Source organism: Fringilla coelebs (assembly GCF_963513975.1).
Source record: "Fringilla coelebs genome assembly, chromosome: 1".
Taxonomy (NCBI): Eukaryota; Metazoa; Chordata; class Aves; order Passeriformes; family Fringillidae; genus Fringilla; species Fringilla coelebs.
In genome coordinates this window covers 123,336,361-123,348,843 of record NC_140028.1, presented here as the reverse complement: position 1 = coordinate 123,348,843, position 12,483 = coordinate 123,336,361, and the positions used below count along the sequence as shown (strand labels likewise).

General features: G+C 41.4%; 1 protein-coding gene across 4 annotated transcripts in view; it reads left to right on the top strand.

Annotated features, from left to right (window-relative positions):
* The first annotated feature begins 4,483 nt into the window (after window positions 1-4,483).
* The window catches only part of HDAC9 (histone deacetylase 9), a 458,294-nt gene continuing 450,294 nt past the window's right edge, over window positions 4,484-12,483 (top strand). For all 4 annotated transcript variants that reach the window (XM_084203797.1, XM_084203796.1, XM_084203795.1 and 1 more), the window contains exon 1: window positions 4,484-4,762. The gene's annotated coding sequence lies outside the window, so the exon portion shown is untranslated. The remainder of the gene's footprint in view (window positions 4,763-12,483) is intronic.

Sequence of the window (12,483 nt, the reverse complement as noted above, 5' to 3'; positions counted from 1 at the left end):
AGAGTTCCTCTTCTCAACTTAAACACAGTTTGTTCAGTTAGGAACTAAAGAAATTCACCTCTAGAACATTCTTTACCCTCTAACAATGATTATGAGCAACAAATGAAACACGTGCAAAGGCCAGTCATTTTATTTTTGCAATTATTAAGCACTTTTGCAAAGACTAATGCATCTGGAATTTTATAAGCTAGATATGTTTATGATCTGTGGACAGTTCTTGATGTAGTTGTGATCTATCCTTCCATCCATGTTTTGTTCAGGGTAAGTAAAGTAAACTTTAATGCCTGCTAGCTTAGTAATGGCAAAGAATACAAACTACCTTCCAAACTGGGGATCAGCATAAGACAGAAAAAGGTGCTCAGTCTGTAAGTCAAGATAAGGTGTGAATACAAATGCACTCGTTTGCTGGAACTGTACATATTTATGCCAGGAAGAAGCAAGGACATCAGAATATCAAGGAGACAGTAAGAAAACACCACGAATATGTAAACAGGGATGGAGTGACAGAATTTGCTGCTCTCCCTGAGCAAGACTCCAGATAAGACCATCACTGGAGTCTATTGTCAGATGACTTTGAGAAAGACACTGCTTCAGAATGAGTAAAGACAAGGTCAGAGATCAGAGCAGGGTTAGGATAGCTGAGGGGTCCCTTGCACCAGTATAACGACACATACCAATGTCTTCAAAACAAAGTGCAAATAGTTAGGCAACATCAAAAATGGGAAAAAAGAATTTGGACAAAAAGCAGGCAAAACTGCAACAGTGGGAAACGTTTATGATACGGGCAGAAGAGCATTCAGGATCAAGAGCAGTATAGGAAAGCAAGGACAAGACTCAGCTTCAGCTCCAGTTAGTCCAAAAACTAACAGGAAAATTTTCAACAGACACCCAAGCATTGTATTTAAATCATCTTTTTATGTGACTGTTTGTGAGTTCTGCACTGCTCACCACAGAGTTAGGAGACACTTTCTTCTGTGAGTAAAAGAAGCACTTTGGGGTAATGGTTATGTGCAGGCTTGGCGTTATGAGTGAGCACACCAGTATGGTCACTCATTTCATGACTTGCTGCATTCCAGGAACAAGATATGTCTATATTCTCTGCATACAAATAGGTCAGGGTCAAACACCACTTGACTTTATCATGTTTTTTAAAAAAAGCCCACAAATTTCCAAATATTGGCTAACCACTGGCACTAAAACAAATGTGTAATAACATGTTTAATTTTAACCACCTGAATGGTCTTGTTGAATGTAGGTTTGTGTACACATTCCTGAAAGCCCAGGCACTGAAAGAGCTAATCACACATTAAATTATCTCCGGTGTGTGGGAAATATATAATCATAAGACATTTAAGTATATATAAAATAATTCTTTTTTTTTTGTGTTAGTCTGAAAAATCCTATTATCTTTAAAACGTTGACATCTGTGTTAATTTACTTAGATTGCAATTAACTGTGGCAGTTAAGAGATTATTTAGAAATTGTGTAAAACTGATCAGCTACATGGCTGATCTTTCCCCAGAAAAATACCCAACCACTTTCTGTAAACAAAATCCACAATTATACCCAATTTAAAACATGTAAAAATGTTTATGAGCTACTGAACAAGGTACTTGTTAAAAAGACTGGAAGACGCACCCAAAAGAAGAGCTTTTACCTAATTCTCAGTCTAACAGACATCACAAATGAGTTACACCCCTTCACCTCATCAAATTTTGATGGTCTTCTTAGGGAGACAAATCTTAAAATTTTAAAGAAGGACTTAATGCAAATTTTTTAAATAAAATAATCTTACTCAGAGCCACAATTTGACAAGCACGTGTACATTAGAAGTCCAGTTTGGTCTTGTTAAATGTCCAAGGGTTTTTCTGTTCATCTTGATTGGTTTCACTTTTTGTGAAATGACGATTTAGGAACAGGATTGGTAAGGGTTATAGCTGAATATCATCTTAATTTTTAATGGTCACACAGTACAGAACATCCTAGGTATTCCCTTTCAGTACATAGTGAGAGAATTGCTCACCACTTGATGTGTCTTGGGTACTGCTTGAGGAGCTGTTATAGCTCAGGGCCTTTTTAATACCTAAGTTAGTTTCCAGTGAAAGGATGGAGTTTCCAAAAGCTATTTCTCCACAGTATTAACTATACTAAAATATGTGTCAAATGGTTTACTGAATGTTACAGTGTTTTATATATATTAGTTTACAATATTTTCAGTGTTTCTATCTGGCTGGGGAAAGAAGAGAAAAAATGTTCATGTTTTTTCTCCTAGTGCTTTCACTAGGCACTATGCAAAGTAAGGAAACATGGGGAAGAAAATTTTTCTTTTCCAGTTTGGTTTCCAAAACTGTTTGTGGCCCTCCCAGAAAATGACCATTCTAATGATCTGTGTCATAAATGCACATGTTTTTTCCATTCAAAAATCAGGTAATTATTGTAAATTAGAGAATAGATGAAGGGCATCATGGCCTTCAAAGTCAGCAGGCACCAGTTCACAATGTGGCAGAGATAAAGCTTCAAGGATGATGTGTCTCTTTTTAGGGATAAAAATCTTTTAAAGCTTTCAGTACCCCATCTCAAATTTTATAAATTAAGTTTATAATGCAGGCACAGCACATTCTTTTGTCATCGTCATGACTTTCAGTAAATGTTTGTAATAACTCAGACAGTGATAACATAGGGAATGCTACATTTGAATGAAGAACTGCACATATTCACTCCAGCAAGTCAGTCAAGCCTATAAATCATGTTTTGGTCTGTAGGATTAGAAGTAGATAATGAAGAAATGGAACAGCATGAGTAGATATAGCAAAAGCAAGATAAAGACTGTTGAATATAACCACAATGCACCAGCACTTTATTATATTTGTTAGCATGGAGAGGAAATAAGTGGGGCAAGCACAGCAGTATCCAAACATGGAGGTGTCTCAGAGATGCCTGCTGTTTTCCAATATAAATTCAGGAGTTCCCAATATAGCATTAGAATAGTGACTAGTCTTTTTAAACCTAATTATAACGCTGATGCTTCCTTTGAGTAGGCAGAGGGCATGAGTATATAATGAAACAAAAGTTATGGATCAGTTTGAAGTGTATTGATCTGTCAAGGAAACAGTGCTGTGTGATTTCATTAGCCAGTCTGGACTTGGATCTGTCACACGGCACTCCATGACTTAACATCCAGCAATACCACTGAAACTGACTCCCAAACTAAAACAAAAACCAAAACAAACTAATGAGATTCCTCTCCAAGCTGAAACATACTCAGACACAGTTCTATTTCTAGTTTTGAGAAGTGAGATTTATTTTGAGGGTCACAAAAACCACTGCTTACCACACTTGAGTTTTAAACTGTTTTATTCCTTGAACAATAAATTACATTCAGGCCCAAATCCCAAACCTCTGTTTTTAGCAGCTTTACCTTTTTTCTAACTTAACTAGTTCTTCACCAGTCTTGGAAACAACAATTTGAAACACTTATTTCAGAAAAGCACATCTGAAAGTGATAAAATCTAGAAAGAATAAATAAATATAATCAATCTCAAAAAAACCCTCAAATCAATTAAAATGCAGCATGAAACTTCCAAAGACTTTAGGTGGAAGATAGCATTTTTTTTTCTTTGATTGCTTAGATACCCAAGAACTAAACTCCTAATCTTTCCCTGAAAGGGGAGGAATAAAAGGTGACACTTTCTCTCCTGAGTAATGAAGAAATCTAGCAAAAAATTTAGATTAGAAATAAATGTGGCTAAGAGAGATTCCATTGACCGAAGTGCAATAAAAGCGCTATAAAGCTGCATAAAGCAATATAAAGCTGTATTAGGAAAAGAGAATTCTGGAGACTCTTGATCTCTACCAAAGAGACTGAGTGTGCATTCAGAAAGGTGGGCATCCTCTAGTTGAAGATACTAAGCAATATTGAGACTAAGAAGACCATGAGAGGAAGGCGGCACTAGAGCAATGTGCAGTCACCCCGGGCTGTGACAGCCCAGGGGATCAGAATCCCGTTCACAGCCTGTAACACCTCCTTCTCCCTGCGCCGAAAGCCGGGACGCGGTGGAAGCAGCGCGGTGCCGTCCCAGACGCGTCCCCGCTCCATCCCTGCGGGCCCCGCTGCCGCAGCGCCGTCCCTGGGCATGCAGGGCAGGCAGGGCAGGCAGGTGTGTCCCCCGCCCCGAGGGCTGGCAGGGGCCACCAGCGGGAAGGGTGCCGTGCCATAACCCCGGGCTCCGCCGCCAGCCGGTCCCTCGGCGGGCCGGGGCAGCCGCGGCCCCTGGGGCTCCGAGCCCGGAGCGCCGCCCGGGGCGCGCTCTGCCCCGAGCCCGCCCGGCGCTGTCCCCGGCGAGGCCCGGCCCGCTCGGCCCCCAGCGGCCGCGGCGGGGAGCGCTGCAGCCCGGCCGCCTCCCCGCCTCCCCCCGCGCCGCGCCGAGCCGAGCGAGCCGCTATTTTTAGCAAATCCTCCCCGCGTCGCCACGGGCGGCGATCGCAGCGCGCAGCCCCGCGCCAGCTGCCGCCGCCGCCCCGCCCGCCCGCCGCGCACGGCACAGGCTCGCCCCGCCGGCGCGATGGCCACCTAATCGCCACCTAATCGCCACCCAATCGCCACCCAATCGCCACCTCATCGCCGCCGCGGCCGCTGCGGCCGCAACTTTTCCTCCCCGCGCAGCGCCGCTCCTTCCCCGTCGCTCCGGTGGAAGATGGCAGTTGGGGGAAGCGCTGGAAGTTGCAGCCCGCGAGCGAAGAGATAAGGCGGAGGAGCGGGAAGGTGAGTGGCACCGGCCGGCTGCCCCTCCGCTCCGCTCCGCTCCGCCAGGCTGCGGCGGGCAGCGAGCGCGGGGCCGGCCGGTCCCGGCGCCCGGACGTTGTCCTCGACCTGCCGGGGAGGTATTTTTGGGACCTTCGGGGAGGTTTCGGGAAGTTGGACCGTGTAAGGGCTGGCAAGGTGGCGGGGGAGGGAGGACGCAACCGCCCCTGGCAAGTTTTACTTCGCGGGAGGATGAGTGGAAGAGCAGTTTCCCGAGCGCTTGCCCTGCCTGGCGGGTGGCGCTTTTCTGGGTCCGAGGGGATCCTCTGCGACCCCCGCGTCCTGCGGGGCCGTGGCCGAGTCGCGGGTGCCGGCCGGAGAACGGCTGCTGGAGCTCAGCGGGCGGTGCCGGCTCCCCGCGGTCGGCCGGGACCGCGGAGCTCCGGAGGGCGCCGGGAGAGCTGCCCCGTGGCGGCCGAACAGGTGGGCGACGCCGGGGTGCGCCCTCCTCGGGCACCGCCGCCGGGCCGCGCTCGGACTGCCCGGAGCAGGCGGCAGCCGGAGGGCGGGTGCGTCCCGTCCCGTCCCGTCCCGTCCCGTCCCCTCCCGTCCCGTCCCGTCCTGCCCCGTTCCCGTCCCGTCCCGTCCCGTCCCGTCCTGCCCCGTCCCGTCCCGTCCTGTCCTGCCCCGTTCCCGTCCCGTCGCGTCCCGTTCCCGTGCCGGGTGGGTGGCCAGAATTTTGTACCATTGCATTTACGGTGCCAAAGCGGTGCGCGCATCCCGGCCGGCAGCTTCCCGGTTGGCAGCGCAGGGCATGAGGAAGTAGTTTCCAGCAAAGGTACAGTTGTTTTGACTCATCTAAAATGTCTGAGTTTTGATATGAAATGGAACATAATAGCAATCAGTAATCATTCATGCTTATCACTCTTATAGAAAAAAACCCCAGGTTTTACTTGTAATGCACAAAATGCATATTCATCTTTTAATGTCTACCCTGAGCCCACAGCAGTTTATATTTTTAAGTGCTCTGATGAGGTCTAAACCCACTGTTAAACAACATGGGAATTTAAGTGTAGACAAGTATTTAAAACAAGCCGATCTTTGAAGAAGAAGTGATGAGGTGGGGACCTTTTGACATATGAAAATGCGTGAATGTGCATTTTTGGTGCAAAAGTTGTTGAGATTTTCTGTCACAAACAGCACAGAACAAGAACTGACACAGAAACTGAGGAATTTGAAACATTTGTCTTTCAACATTGTCAGCTTTAGTTCCCTGACATTTTGTTTTCTGTGACAGAAGAATAGTTTTGTGACAGTTATTCAGGATTTAATTTGCAAGCTCACAAAGGCCTGTAGCTGTGATGAGAACTCATGAACAAAAAGAGGAAGGTATTTCACATTTAGGTTTTTCAAATGTCCTGTCCTACTCAAATGTTTTGTCCTACTCCAATCTTCTCTCCTCGCAGCAACATCCCTGTATCTTTTGAAGTCATCTTGTTGTTTAGTGTCTCTAAATTTTCTCTCATGTCCAATACATTTCTGTATCAGTGGCCCCAGCTCATATGTGGTTTGTACCAGGAACACCTACTTTGTTCAGAAAGAGATGCCAGCTTGTTCTCTTGTCATAACACCAGAGCAGTCTTGGAAGGCAATTCCATCCTTTCATACACTTAAGTTGCATTGTTATTTGTGTAAAATAGCTATGTCTCAACTGTATAGAACTTTCTACCATGAATGATGCAAATAATACACTATTTTAAGACTTCTTTTTCATTGTCATGGCAAAGATGTGATCCAAAACACTGGAAATAAACATATCATGGCTCCAGAGAAAAGCTGCAGTCAGTGATGTTTGTGTACCACTGGTGCAAGTTTCGTCATATAAATATTGAAATAGCTGTCTTTTTAACAAAAATGTAATTGTCAGTTCAGAATTCCAAAAAAGAGAAAAACATGCCATTATGCTCGGTGAACAACTTGATGCAAACACAGCACCATAGTTAAGCCTACCCAAAGCACTGGTCTCAGTGTCAAATTCCTCTCTAAGTCTGTGTAAATGTGTAATACACCCAAATGTTTTGAATCTGACTTTAAAATGTTAGTTTTGAAAACAGTAGTGTTTGCTTTTCCATTAAATTGCTTTTCCACAAATGAAGCTTGGTCTACATGACTAAATGGGAACAACAATTTGTAAGCTGCTGTGTATCTTCAGTTCACCAGCATCCTCCTGCTCCCAGAGCAGTTTAAAAACAAAAGCAAAATAGTGTCTTCACTGCTGGAAGTCAGTACATGCTTCATTTAGAGCAGTTGTTCCTATTAGAATTTGTTTCTGTGGAACAAAAAAAGAGGTAATACTATAATTAAGCGGCATATGTATTTTCTAATTTCTTGATAAAAAAATTAAAAGTAGACTCAGTTATAAAAATGATATACTTTCTAAAAAGCATGTAAACTGGAAAATAACTTTCAGTTCTTCATCTCAATATCTGAAATAGCCCCATAGAACTTGCTGTTAGAAATATTACTTGCATACTGAAATTATGTATCAAATTTAAGTTTACCTGTCCTGAAAATTGTATGAATCCTGGTATGAATTGCCATGAATACTGATGGTACCTAAATGTTGTTACAGCAGTTAGTTTCTTAGTATTCAGCTAATGGTTAGAAGGCAAAATGTAGCTTTGAAAGTAATCAAATCCTGTTGTGAATGAACAACTGTAACCAATGAAAAATGACGAAAGAGTTGGGATGTAGTCTAATCATCTCCAAATTGGTAAATTAAGCACATATTTACCAGAGTGTTTGTAATATTGTTGGTTTATATTCACCAGTATTCAGACTAGCCAATTTAAAGCTACTTAGGGTATGTGTGTTGGAACTGCAATAGAAAGTATTGTGGCTTGCAGCATACTCACAGCTGAACCATTTAGCTGAGAGAGCTTAGGGCATCACAGGAGTGAGCCTTTTTTCCTTTTACAAAAGAGTTCTGGGCCAAATTTGTTGAGGATTGTATGCTGTGTCCTATAAGCCTGGTGTTTACATGAACTTTTCATAAAAATTCAAATTAAAGGAATTCATCAGAGTTTTCTAGTCACCTCAAAAGTAAAGAAAATGTTCTCTAAGTTACTGCAATTAGGTAGAAGGTACATAATACATCTGTTGAGTTAAATTAAAGATAGCTCTCATGTAAAGACTGAACATTAAGCTACTCTATCATAAAACATATTTTTCACGCTTCAAAGCTTCAGTAATGATTTCCAGATAAATAGGCAGAGAATGTTGCATTGCTGAATCACTTAATGTTATATTGTTTGTTGAAACTGATACATGAGTAAGGCAATTTAGGCTAACATTACTTGATGAAATCACCTTTCATTTTCTCCTTTTGGTTTTGAGTTTTTAAATTAGGATGATCATACATGACCAAAGAATTTTTTTTTCCTTCCTCAATGTAACTTGTAATGAATGCATTATGCTGTGAACATCAGTGTGTGCTGGGTAAGACTGTGCTAGTGTTCAATTTTCTGTTAAAACTTGAATAATAAATGACAAAGTTTATTTGTTCTGCTAATCTATAGATTCATCTTCAAGCAGCTAAAAAAATTACAATGAAATAGTACTTAACTACTGCTCAAAACTAATGTTTCAATACTTTGAGGCCAGCTTAGACCTTTCCTGTGAGGGTATACCCACACTTCTCCATACTTCTCCATTTTTGTGCAATATATAGTTGTATAACTTTCTGCCAAAGAAGTTTGTCAATGAAAAAAAGTTAGCATGACGTCAAAAAAAGATTTGGACAAATTCCTAGATAAAAAAGGAAAAGAAAAAAACCCCAAAACAACCAAAGGCTAGAAAGCAAAGATATAATGCTTCTGAATCAGCATGTCCCTAACCAGTAAATATTCTGGAGGCTTCAGAGTGTTTCAAGAAGGAACCATTCACATGGTGGCATTGCACTTCCTCACTTTTCCTTATCATTTGCTGTTGGGTATCTGGGGAAAAGGTGTTGGATTCTGAACAGGTCTTTGGTTTGGTTAGATTTTACTGTTCATGCATTCTTACCCAGCCAATGTTGACAAGGTGATATGCAATTTAGACATTCCTTTATGGAGAAAAGTGATTGAAAATTTTTGTTATGCAACATTCAAGCAGATGTTTACTTGAATTAATTAGCATTAACTCAATGTATGATGTTGACTATGAGATGGAAAAGTAACAGGAAGAAAATATTTGTTCTTATTTTCCAGTAATTTATTGTTAATGGTATTTTTCAATATAATGTTAACATTGGTCATTCACAAATCATGATACATTGTTGAAGTTTGTTTATGATATGTAGCACTATTAGGATAGTTTCTTTTAAATCTATTGCATAACTGTAAACTATTATTGTTTAAGAAAATGAAATGCTTTTCAGTGAATGTAGCTCAGAAGTGCCAGTAAGAAGATGATTCCTTACAGTCTTTCATTTGTCCTCAGTTCTTCAGTTTTGGAGTTGAAGATGATGGATTCTATATCTCTTCATTTGATTTTTGCTCTGAGATGCTCAGTCTTGTAGCTCATTTTTGTTCAAGATACAGAATGCTCCGTCTCTAGAATGAATGACTGTAACTCTTGGGGTTTTATTCAGACTTGAGTCTGGTTTTCTGGTTTAGTCTGAGCATTCATGAGCCTCTACTGTCATGTTGACTGAGTCCAGCTTTTTTTTCCATGCTCTATTAACCTGCAAGAGAGGCAAAGGCCTTGTCTAAAGACTATTTTGAAAAGGTGATGTCCGGGGCACAAGAGAAACCGAAGGATGACAATCTTACATGCGTACAAGATACGTGGTTTAGGTTTGCTCTCCTCAATTCCATAATCAGCACCAGGGATCTAGCTGGAGGTTGCCATAGGATTCTCTTTGGCCTCAGTGTACTCATTTTTTTCCATAAAAATCAGAGCAATTAGGAAGCAGCAGGGCCCTGAAGTTGAGTCTCATCCAGAGGAGCAGAGGAAAGGCATTGTCAAGATGCAATCCTGTGGCAATCCAGACCACAGCCCACAGGAGTGAATAGAGTGAGTAGCAGGGGAATGCAAGCCAAGGCATGAATCAGAGAAAGGTATTTCAATTTGTAAATTACATTTGTAGGTTTAATTGATGGGTACCCACTGCAGTACCAGCCTAGCAGTCCCTTCCTCTTGCGTGTGTACTTTCCATGCCTGAAGGTGGACAGTCTGCACAGAACACCAAGTGCTGGTGAGCAGAGTGCAACAAGGATAAGTAAATCTTTGAGGGGTTCTAGCTCTCCTGTTTCAAACACCAGTCTCTTATGAAGACTGTGAATGAAGAAACCACCTAAGGGAATATTCAGCTGCTCTCAGTATATCCAGGTTGCTTACTCAGAGTCTCTTGGAAGACTGTGAAGTGTTTATATTTGTTCTCTGCTGTCACATACACCTTGTCTTCCACTCCATCTGGCTATATGCTTTCACCCCCCTCCAGAAAAAGAAATTCTGTTATGAAAATGTAGTTAAGTATTGCTATCTTCTGAACAGTTGGAGCAAGAGTTCAAGGCTTCCTTTTGACTGGAAAATGAAGTTGGTAAGTGGATATTTTGGTGCAGAGGCCTTCTTCAGAAACTAGTCAAAAAAGGGACAGGTTTAATGTCATTAATGGGTGTGTAACCCTAGGTTTTTGTACCATTTTAGTGAGATACATGTGACTGGATCAGTTTGAACCTATTAATGTGATGAGACTTCCTTTAGGACTTCTGAGAGCTCATCAACCATTCTTCTTCCTTCTGCTAATGCTCGTCATTTATACTGATCCAGATTATGAAGAAAATGCAGATCTCAGAAGAAGGTGAAAGGAAATGACATCTTCTAAAAATTTGCTGAGGATGACACTAATAGTAACAGTATTAGGACCTTGATTGAAGAGGTCAAGGACTTTACTTGTCTGTGAGGAATTTGCAATTGACTATAATGAAATCAGGATGTCACCTTTGCATGTGAAATTTTCACCTCTTGATGGGCTGGTTTTTGTTTGTTGTTGAAACAGATCAGATTAAGAGGAGAGCTTGTGAAAACCCTGTTCAAGGTTGAGATCTACTGAAGACATGCATGGAAGACTTAGTATACTCATTTCCTTCCCAGACAGAACAGAAATGGCACGGAGCATGGAATCCAGGACTGGAGCAAGCAGCAGTGGATTGTTCTTTGATTCATTAGCCACAGAAGCTGATTCAATTTAGACAGCAGTCAGAGAAGTGGAGGAGCTAGAAAAGTGTATAAAAGATAATTCCTGATTATTCTGTGCTGCCATCTTTTCCAAATTACCTGTAAATAAATTTAGCAGATTTTGGCATGCACTCTGGGTACATTTTCCCTGCATCAAACTGTCTGCATGCTTCTATTCCCTCCATCACTAGTTTTCCTTAGTGATGCCTAAATATAAGTTTGTAGCTTCTTCAGTGTACTCTGATTACATGCAAACAGTGTGCTGGTATGCGTAGGAGATTTTTCTGGGAGTCTGGCAAATGAAATCGTTTTTCTTTAGGCCACAGAGTAGCAACTGAGCTGCTTCCACAATTTCACTGCAATTTTTGTGGGGAGTCTGTATACAATGCCTGTGAGAAATCTGGAAGGGTTTTGTTGGATAGACTTTGTAGTGACAAATTGAGTGTCATTTCTGACGCAGCCTCGCATGTACTTATCCTCAGAATGGTCATCCATACTTTTGAAGAGAGTTGCTGGGGTGTTGGTTGCCTGTGGAGTCTGTATGCAGCTTTTTATTTCTGTGGAGTGTTTGTATTGCTGTTTTTGTAAAAAGAGACTGAGCTGGGATAGACAGCAGGAGACACAACTGAGAGTCTTTTTCAGCTGACATTTGGACCATAATTTAGGTTTTATGCATAGAAATGTCAGCTCAAAAGACACTTCTGTGTAGATAATGAAGCAACATAATAAATCCATTTTCATGTTAAGACAAAAAAGATATGGATTTTTTTCAGTGATTTCAGTCTAAGTATTTTAGGGGAGAGAATTTAAAAAGGCATTTTTTTGTATTAAAGGCCATAAATGTAACCAAAACAAATTAAAAGTAAACCACATTTTAAAAAGGTTTTAAATTCTGCTTGCTTACTCTGATTAAGGGTGATTATCTTGCATAAAACTGATTAACTATGTGATATGTAACCTAAAGTAATTTTCTTAAAATATCATAGGATTGCCTTATCTTTAGGTTGCCATTGCTGTGTTATGTATATGGTAATTTTATATTACTCACCTCTGTGAAAAATAACCCTATATAGCTTCCTGCTCCAAGTATGTTGAAATCAATATGATTAAAATACCAACATCTGTCATTTATGGTATGTGAATGAGAAGAGTCAATGCCAGAGTGAATGGGAAATGCATAAGTAGGCAAGGCCAGAACTGGGGTCTAATATATGTACCATATTTTGTTCATAATTGGGTTTTAAGTCCAACATCATAACAGGATGTAGACTATGTGCTAAGCAGACATAAAGCAAAGCAAAGACAATTATTTTTCACCCTTAAAGCAGTTACTGTACATCGGTGCAATGATCCGTCAGGGTTTTGTATGCAGGCTGTTATCCTCTTGTCTACAGGCTTTTCCCAGTAATGTTGCTGCTTCTGTTAGGCAAAGGAATAATTAACTATACTGATCTTAACTGAGCTGTTATTGCTGACACAAATCAAAGGAAAAAAAAGAGAGAATCTGACTTGCATCAGGT